This window comes from Elephantulus edwardii, unplaced genomic scaffold (assembly GCF_000299155.1).
Source record: "Elephantulus edwardii isolate Elephantulus edwardi_28Jun2011 unplaced genomic scaffold, EleEdw1.0 scaffold00172, whole genome shotgun sequence".
NCBI lineage: Eukaryota > Metazoa > Chordata > Mammalia > Macroscelidea > Macroscelididae > Elephantulus > Elephantulus edwardii.
In genome coordinates, this window is record NW_006399922.1 from 5401943 (window position 1) to 5411143 (window position 9201).

The window sequence follows — 9201 nt, forward strand, 5'->3', positions numbered from 1 at the left end:
AAACAAACTAAATTAATAAAAAAAAAGTTGGTTGCTGCTTCTATTCCTCCTGCACTTGTTCTTATGTCTGCTGAAAGATACACTCCTAGGTGTATTGGGGCAACAATGGTCTGGTTTTCTCTGTTATGGGGGATGGAGTGTGTGTGTGCAGAGCATTTAGAACTTGGTCTTATGTGAGTATAGGGATTTCAGGAGTGAAAAAGGTATGTATGAGTGGAACAAACTGAAAGCTCCGGTGCGGGACCCCACCCCGGCCCCGCCCCGGGCCCCCTTCTCCTCCTGGGATCCCCCGGGATTCCCCACCCCTCCCGCACCGCCAGGGACCCGGCTGGCTTGGCGTGAGTCCCTGTGGGGACCGTGGCTCGGCCTGCAGATTGGAGGAGCCCTATTCCGGCAGCGGCGGCGGCAGCAGCAGTCGGGAGCCTCCTGGCAGTGGCATTCTCTGGAAGTTAGACCTCTGCACCCTACCCACAGCTTAGAGAGAGCTGGAGTGACCCCTAAGCACAGACCGTGGCTGGTCTGAAGTCTGAGCTAATTTTGCACGTCCATGCTTATGATTCTCAATGGAGAGTGAAAGCACAGATTCATCATGAAAACTAGCCCCCATCGGCCACTGATTCTCAAAAGACGAGGTTGCCCCTTCCTGTTCGAAATGCCCCAAGTGAAACATCAAAAGAGGAATCGAAGAGATCTCCTGCCCAACAAGAGCCTGAACAAGCACAGGCCTCCTAAGAGGTGGCAGAGTCTAGCGCCTGCAAGTTTCCAGCTGGAATCAAGATTATTAACCACCCCACCATGCCCAACACCCAGGTGGTGGCTGTCCCCAACAATGCTGACATCCAGAGCATCACGGCACTGACGGCCAAAGGAAAAGAGAGTGGCAGCAGTGGGCCCGACAAGTTTATCCTCATTAGATGTGGGGCAGACCCCACGCACCCACTGGGACCCCAGCTTCCATGCCAAGACAGCAATGATGTCAAGAAGACAGAAGTGATCACTGAGACCTTGGGACCAAAGCCAACAACTAGGGATGCAACTCTTACTAGACCACCTGGAGCCATTCCTGGGCAGAGATGGGAGAGCCGTGTTGGCGGTGAGGCAGCAGGCTACACTCTCGACAACAGCTTGACCAACATCCGGTGGCTTGGGAAGATGAGTTCTGATGGACTGGGTTCCTGTGACATCAAACAAGAAATGGAAGAAAAAGAAAATCATCATGTGGAACAGAATCAGGTTAAGGTTGAGGAGCCTCCAGCATCAACATCCTGGCAGGACTCCGTGTCAGAGCAGCCACCCTACTCATACATGGCCATGATACAATTTGCTATCAATATCACTGAAAGGAAGCATATGACCTTGAAGGGCATCTATACTTGGATTGAGGACCACTTTCCGTACTTTAAGCACATTGCCAAGCCAGGATGGAAGAATTCCATTCGCCACAACCTTTCTCTCCATGACATGTTTGTTCGAGAGACGTCTGCTAATGGCAAGGTCTCTTTTTGGACCATTCACCCCAGTGCTAATCGCTACTTAACATTAGACCAAGTGTTTAAGCAGCACCAGAAACGACCCAACCCTGACCTGTACCAGAACGTGACCATCAAAACTGAACTCCCACTGGGTGCATGCCGAAAGATGAAGCCACTGCTTCCATGAGTCAGCTGATACCTAGTGCCCATCCAGTTCCCAGTGAACCAGTCACTGGTATTGCAGCCCTTTGTGAAGGTGCCTTTGCCCCTGGCAGCTTCGCTCATGAGCTCAGAGCTGGCCCGCCATAGTAAGCGAGTCCAAATCGCCCCGAAGGTACTGTTAGCTGAAGAAGGGATAGCCCCTCTTCCCACTGCAGGCCCAGTGAAAGAAGAGAAGCTCCTGTCCGGAGAAGGGCTGTCTCCTTTGCTCCCAGTCCAGCCCATCAAGGAGGAAGAGATCCAACCTGGGGAGGAAACACCACATTTTGCCAGACATATCAAAGTAGAGAGCCCTCCTTTGCAAGAGTGGCCCTCCCCCTCCTTCAAAGAAGAATCCCCTCACACCTGGGAGGACTGTCTGGCTCTCCCACTCCAAAGCCCAAGAAATCCTATAGTGGGCTCAAGTCCCCAGCACAGTGTGTGTCTGAAATGCTCGTGATTAAATGGAGAGAGAGGAGGGAGAGGAGCCGGTCCCCAAGGAAACAGCATCTCTTGCCTCCCAGTGTGGATTAGCCTGAGGTGCTCTTCTCAAAGGGGCCCAACACATCCCTAGGAGCTGAGCTCCCCTTCCTAGTGGATCCCTCTGAGCAGACCTCCCAGCTTGGCTACTCCCAGGAAGAAGGAGGACCTTTCAAGATGCCCATTAAGGAGATGCTGCCCATCTCCTCCACCCCGAGCAAATCTGTCCTCCCCATGACTCCTGAGTCCTGGAAGCTCAACCCCCCCCAGCAAAAGAAGGGGTGCTTGATTTCAGCCCAGTAAGAACCCCCCAGGGTGCCTTTGGTCCCCTGCCTGACTCCCTCCTCAGCACCACGCCACTGAAAAGTATTCCCCTCTTTGGCACTCCCCGAGAGTTCCTCAGTTCAGAACCCTTTGACCTTACCTCTGACTCCTTCAGCAGCCGTGCCCCCTCATATATGGATACCCTCAAGCCAGGCTCCCCGGAACCACAGGTCGCCAATCTTTCAGCTAATCGCTCTCTGACAGAGAGTCTGGTTCTGGACACAATGAACGACAGCTTCAGCAAGATCCTGCTGGACATCAGCTTTCCTGGCCTGGAGGAAGACCTACTGGGCCCTGATAACAGCAGCTGGTCTCTCAGTTCATTCCTGAACTGTGGTAGGGACCTGGTCACGGCCTTGCTGCTCACACTACCCATATGGAGCACTCATGTAGCCAGGCAGTCCAGGCCCAGTGTCCCCCGAACCTTCTGAGTGAAAACAGCAGTCAGCAACCTTGTAAGCTCCTTAGCTCCACCGCTCCTGGTGATGCTAAGGCAGAAGTGGCACCTTTACTGCCACTGAGGCCTCTGAAGACAGCAAAGCTCTGGCAACTGGTCTCTCTGCCACCTTTAGTTCCCCAGGAGACTATGATTACTCTGCTACTGGAGGCTGAAGGGGGAGCACAGCGAAAACTAGAGTGAACGGGACAGGGAACTCTCCAAACTTTCATTCTGGGCCCACAGACTTTTCTGGGCTGGCCCTTGTAAATAGTGTATATTTTCCAAATTATCTAATTATAAATGTAAACGTATTTCCTTAGATCATTAAAGAGAATACCAAAAGGCAGATAGGATAGCAAGGGACTTGACTTTGCTTCTGTTTCTTGCTTTTAGTTCCTAGCTACCGGAGGGACCTGCAGTGCAAGGTTTCTTCCAGGCCCGAGGGCTCTTACTGTAGCTACCTAGAAAGGACATCTTGCCCCATCCCTCTTCCTGTTCCTCCCTCCCACCTCAAACTTCCAAGACAACTTTCCTGCAAGAAGAATTCTTGCTAACAATCTTTTTTGTATTGGGTCAAGAGTTGGATTGGGGGTGGGGGGAATGGATGCTTCTGAGACAAAATGTATGGGTAGTCCCACTGGGTGTTTCTCTGATAGTGTTCCTAATCATGCCAGAGAGACTAGCGTTGTTGAGAACATGGCCAGAAGCTTGAGAAAGCTGGAAGAGCCTCTAACCTGCCTGGCTCCCTTAGCTTGCACCTCAGCTCTGCAGAGAGCCACCCTCAGCCCCAGCTGACTACATGCATGCAAACCAGGTCAACACTACTGTAACTACCTTCTCAATAAAAGCCACAGTGGAAATGTTAAAAAAAAAAAAAAAAAAAAAGGTATGTACACAGACTTCAGTCCAATTAGTCTGCAAAAAGTGGTAAGCTGAGTTGCTACAGTCAAAGAATACCCCTGAGGTAGAGCACTGAGTGGCACTTGACAAGGAAAAGGTGTGATTACAATAATAGGAGGAAACATTGACTATTGCTTTTGTGACATTAGTTGAAAGTATTCAAATATCATTTGGGGCAGGAAGAAGGATTGCACTGTCTGCTAGTTGACCTATGAGCGTTATTCTATTGCCGTTTGAGGTGTTTTGTTTTTGTTTTTGTTTTTGTTTTTTAAATTAGGTAGAACAGGGATGGCTACTCTGTCATAGGGGAAGATAAAGTTAACAGTTTTTAGCAAGAGTTGAACTAGTATGATTTAGAACTTGGAAAATGGTATTTAGAAAGCATCCTATAAGGGTTTGTTAGTTAATTGGCTGGGCAAGTTTCTTTTAATTTATGGGTACTGTTGTTGTTGTTATGTGCCATCGAGTCATTTGTGACTCATAGCGACCCTATGTACAATAGTCCTAAACCCTGCTCTATCCTGTGCCAGTCGCATTGCCTCTGGCACACCCATCCCGATTACCCCAGTCACTGAATCAATCCATCTCATAGAGGGTCTTCCCCTCCTGCGCTGTCCCTCCACCCTCCCAAGCATGATGTCCCTCTCCAAGGACCCGTCCCTCCTGGCAACATGTCCAAAGTATGTCAGACGAAGCCCCAGAATCCTTGCCTCCAAGGAGTAGCCTGATTTAACCCTCTCTAGGATGAATCTGTTTGTTTTCTTGGCAGTCCATGGTACATTCAATACTCTTCTCCAGCACCACAGCTCAAAGGCATCAATTCTCCTTCTATCCTCCCTAGTCATTGTCCAACTCTCTGATGCATAACAAGTGATTGCAAAAACCATGGCCGACCTTAGTCTCCAGAGAGACACCATTGATTTCCCATCGCAGTACATTTTTCGATTTCCTGGCTGCTGGTGCCAAGAGTGTTGACAGTGGAGCCGAGCACACTGAAGCTGTGAACAATCTCAATCTCTTCACCATCCATCCTGACCCTACCGATTAGTCCAGTGGTGAGAATCTTTGTCTTCTTGACATTGAGCCTCAGTCCATACTGAAGGTTGCTGTCCTTGACCCTCTACAGTAAATGCACGAGGTCCTCCTCAGTTTCAGCAAGCAGGGTTGTGTCATCTGCATAACACAGATTGTTGATAGATCTTCAACCAATCCTAATGCCATGCTTCTCCTCATAGAGCCCAGCCTCTCAGATAATCTGCTCTAGGAGAAAGTTTGCTATTGAAGGTTATTACTTTAAACAGCTGGCTATATACTTTTTAACTATGGGGTATATTGAGGCTTATTGGAATTGGATTGCTACCTTTTAATACTATTAAAATACTGGAGTGAAAAGAATGTTCATAATTACTTTTGATAACAAGTCTCTTTTTAATAAAGTATGAAGCTTTAGATATAACTAGAAATTGATAGGAAATTAATACTCTATTTTATATATAGTTTTATAGGGGAGTTTGATATTTTAAAGGTTTTTAAAAAATGTTTATAATAGTAAGTTGGCTGGGAGAAAGATTATTAAAACATTGTAAGAGTCTTGAATTAATGTTGAGAAGAAAGTGAATTATTGCTGGTAAGCCAGCATTGTCCATGTCAAGGCTTCTCCAGATGTATGCTGATGCTGTGTTAATCACTCATGGAGCCCAGGTTCCACCAATCTGATTGCTTTTCTGTCACCAAGACAGGCTTGGGAATTATTGAGCCAGGTGTTTATGAGAACTTCATTAGAAGCAAGTGGCAGGAGGCTACATACATTCTGTCCCTTTACTTTCTTGAATTATATTTATGGCTTATGTGACTGTGGCAAGGCTCTTTACACTGGAAGGAAAAGCCTTGGTTTGAGGAGGGTTTTTCTGGAGGGGAGGGAGGGTGCATTTTCTGGATAAAAAAAATAATTCTGTGATCCAAGTTTCTATTGTTGAACACTGAAATAGCAGCAGTTTAAAAAAAACCCCAAACCAAAACAACTTAGAGTTACTTTGATGGTCTAAAGGTTTTTTCTGAGGTTTTCTTCTAATATCAGGGGCAGACTGATTGATAGAATGGGAATTTATTACTATTTTTCTCTTATGAGACTTAGGATTTAGGTTAGTGAATTTTAAAAGTTACAGGGTTCTTTAAATTTGGATTTTTTTTCCCTGAACTGTGGCTGAAAATTTAAGGTGAGTGGAAAATACTATAAGGAAAAGAGAAACAAAACCAAAAGTTTAGCTTATTTTAATAAAAGCAAATAACTACATATGTGTATAGACTTATCTTTGTAAACTTTTTGTTGTTCTTGTTTATTGCTGCCAATTCCTGTCACTCTAGTGACTGCTATCTGAGAGAAAGGAAGGGTGTAGAACTTGGCAGATTTGCTTGTGTCTGGAGAGCTGGGGGAGGATAGTATGCTGGGTTGGGATCAGAGAAGGAGGGGAAGTGATATTTTATTTGCAGTTTAGGGTTGAAAAAGGAGAGAGTGATATTTTAGTTGCAGAAGATTTCTTTTTAACTAGGAGGTTAATTGTGAGGATTAAAAAAAAAAAAACCAAACAAACCTGAGCAGGTAAGTAGAGAGCCAGAGATCAAAAAGCACAGAGTAAACACATTTGGCTCAAGTTTCAGGCTGGATGTGGGTTGGTGGGGTTTATGGGGGGTGAGTAAGATGGATGAGAGGGGAGGAAAGGGAAGGAGAGATTTGAGTCCTAGGTGGACCTGGAGGGAACTTCCTGTGGTGAGGCTAAATTTGCAGATTGCAGAGGTGGAGGAGCTGGAGTGGTAGTGGGTGCTGAGAGATAAGTGGGATCAAAGATGAGCGACTTTTGATTGAGAAGGGAAGAGGTTTTAGAACAATTTAAAAGAATTTGATAGTAAGTACCACAGGTTTTTTGTTGGTGTTTTGTTTTGTTTTGTTTTGCTTTTCCTGGAAAGACGTTTTTATTGCAATTTGGTCCTCAATCAGTATTTCACATTAGCTTGTGATCAGGGTCCTGGTGAGAGCAGAACCCAAGGAGGTCTGTGGGGTGGGGGTGGGGGAGTGGTGGGAGACCTCTGTGCAGTTCTGAGCAGTGAGGTGGGTGGCACTTAGGAAGGTTTGAGAGGTTGGTGTGGGCAAGTATGGGGGGGTCAGGTGTAGCTCAGCCACTTAAAACTACATGGTCATCACTGGGCCTCAGTCTCCCCACTTGAAGGATCAGATCTAGATCCTCAGTAGGTGGAGAGGACTCTAGGGTGGCCTTCAGTACCACTTCCTATCATCCCCCAAGAGGAGCAAAAAAAAGTGTTTTATCTTGTTTTGTAATGGGCCTTGTGGTCACAGAAACCACAAACTGATCGGGCAGGTACCAAATGAGAAAGGGAAGGGTGGAGAGAGACAAAGCCCTGCAGTGGGAGAGGGTGGAGACTTGACTACCCTTCCCTGTTCTGTCCCCTCCCCCGTGAACACAGACACCATCCTCTGGTTGGTCCCCTAACCCACTCTGGTGGATCAGTCCAGGAGAGTAAAGAGGGAGGTGAGAGTCATCCCCACCTGCCCCCAACCACCCACAGACTCCCAGCTGCAGTACTCCAACATGTACAAAACCCTGAAACCCAGACTAGGCCATGGTGTGAGGAGATGCCCCGTGGGCCCTCAGTAATCAGCCTCCTCCTGGCAGTAGTGGGGGAACTCGGGGGTGTCCCTGGGGCCTGGGCAGTTATCCACACTGGCCGAGGCTGCATCCACAGCCAGGCCTTACAGACAGTACTTGAGGTCATCCATCTGCCAGCCCAGGCCAAACACCTGACTGCTCTGGTTGGTGCCCTGCATGTAGCCCATCTGCAGAGACATGGAGGAGTTGTCACACTTTTCCGTTCCCAGATTGGTGTCATAGATGTGCCGCCAGGTCCCAAGGGCAGTCATGCCCACCTGGCTGGCACACTTGTTGGTGCCCATCTGCAGGCTGATGGTGGAGTGATCCATGGGAGGTAAGATGTGGTTCTTGGGGTCATAGAGGTGCTGTCTCATACCATAGGCAGTCATGCCCAACTAGCTGGTGTTGCTGTCAGTTCACTGGCAACTTAAGAGCGACACCCTGATGGGAGTAAGCATGATGGAGGTACACCACTCCGGGAGAGGATCAGAGAGTCAATCCAGCTGGGTTTTATTGCTGGCGCATTTATTAGTGCCCATCTAGAGCCCAATGACACACTGGGCTGCCTTCATGGTGGTATCATCCACCATCCAATCCTGCTTCTCAAAGTATTTCACACCAATGTTCGTGCTGCTCTGCAGGCCCTTTGTCTTGGCCGTCCCAGCCAGGGCAAGCAGAGACACCTGCACCTGAGTCATGTTCCCACTCTCAAACAGGTTGTTGGCCTCAAACAGGTCCACAGAGTTCATGCCATAGCTGACCATGGCCTTGATGAAGTGGGACAGGTTTTCTAGCTGGTGCCAGTTCTGCATGGAGCAGTTGATCTTGGGGATCAAGCCTGGATGCAGCTTATTCGTAAATGTGCACAAGATAACACCATCCTTCAATCCCTTCTGGAAGTCAGGGCCGATCTGGATCCTGGTGAGTTCCTCCATCCAGCTGCAGAGCTCCCACTCCTTCTGAGGATCATACTTGGACAGGATCCAGTTCTTGCCTTGGCTGAGAACCCATACGAGGGGCCCTTGTTGAACTGCATGGAGCTCATGGTGGTGGCGCAGACTGGACCACGTATAGCAAATTTGACAGAAAGAAGGACAGAGAGGAGATCAAAGAAGGCCTGAACATAGGGGATTTTTGACCATTTGCTATTGTATTGGTCAAAATTGTCAATGTCTGTGAGATTGTTGAAACTCAAGTGTCTCTTTTGGGGCAATTGAGACATTTAATTGATTTTGTGGCTATGCCATGTTCTTGCAACAAAAGAGTATCAAGAGAGTGGAGGAGATACCCCAGTGGAGTGTTCAGAGAAAGGTAGGATTAGCTGGCTCCCATGATTGGGAGATAAGTGGTGATGTACTTATCACCATGATGGTGATAAGTAATGTGGGTTCCCGGAGGGGGAGGGGAGAAAGAAAGAGATACTGAAGGGACTAAGGCATCCCTTAATTCCCTCTTCTCATGAGAAGAATGTCTGCTCATGACGTGGGCATTCCCAGCATTGGAAGAGACCAGCCACCTGGCCTAGCACTAGAACTTTTAGAGTCTGAAGGAGTGCAGGATTCCCAAGAGAGGAGGATGGCTGCCACTTACCCTAGATTGATCTGGTGTTTTTCGGAAAGCCAGCAATGGCAAGAGGCAGAAAGTCCCAGAGAAGGGTGTCCTCTTGGCAGTTCAAAGAGGGGCAGTCAGGAGGCAAATCAAGGCCAGGAGAGAGGTACAGGTC

At 48.0% G+C, this 9201-nt stretch overlaps 2 pseudogenes; one reads left to right on the plus strand and one right to left on the minus strand.

The window, feature by feature from the left end:
* The first annotated feature begins 589 nt into the window (after nucleotides 1-589).
* On the plus strand, nucleotides 590-2905 carry LOC102871133 (annotated as a pseudogene).
* A 4674-nt stretch (nucleotides 2906-7579) lies between these two features.
* Nucleotides 7580-8523, minus strand: LOC102871538 (annotated as a pseudogene).
* Nucleotides 8524-9201: the final 678 nt, after the last annotated feature.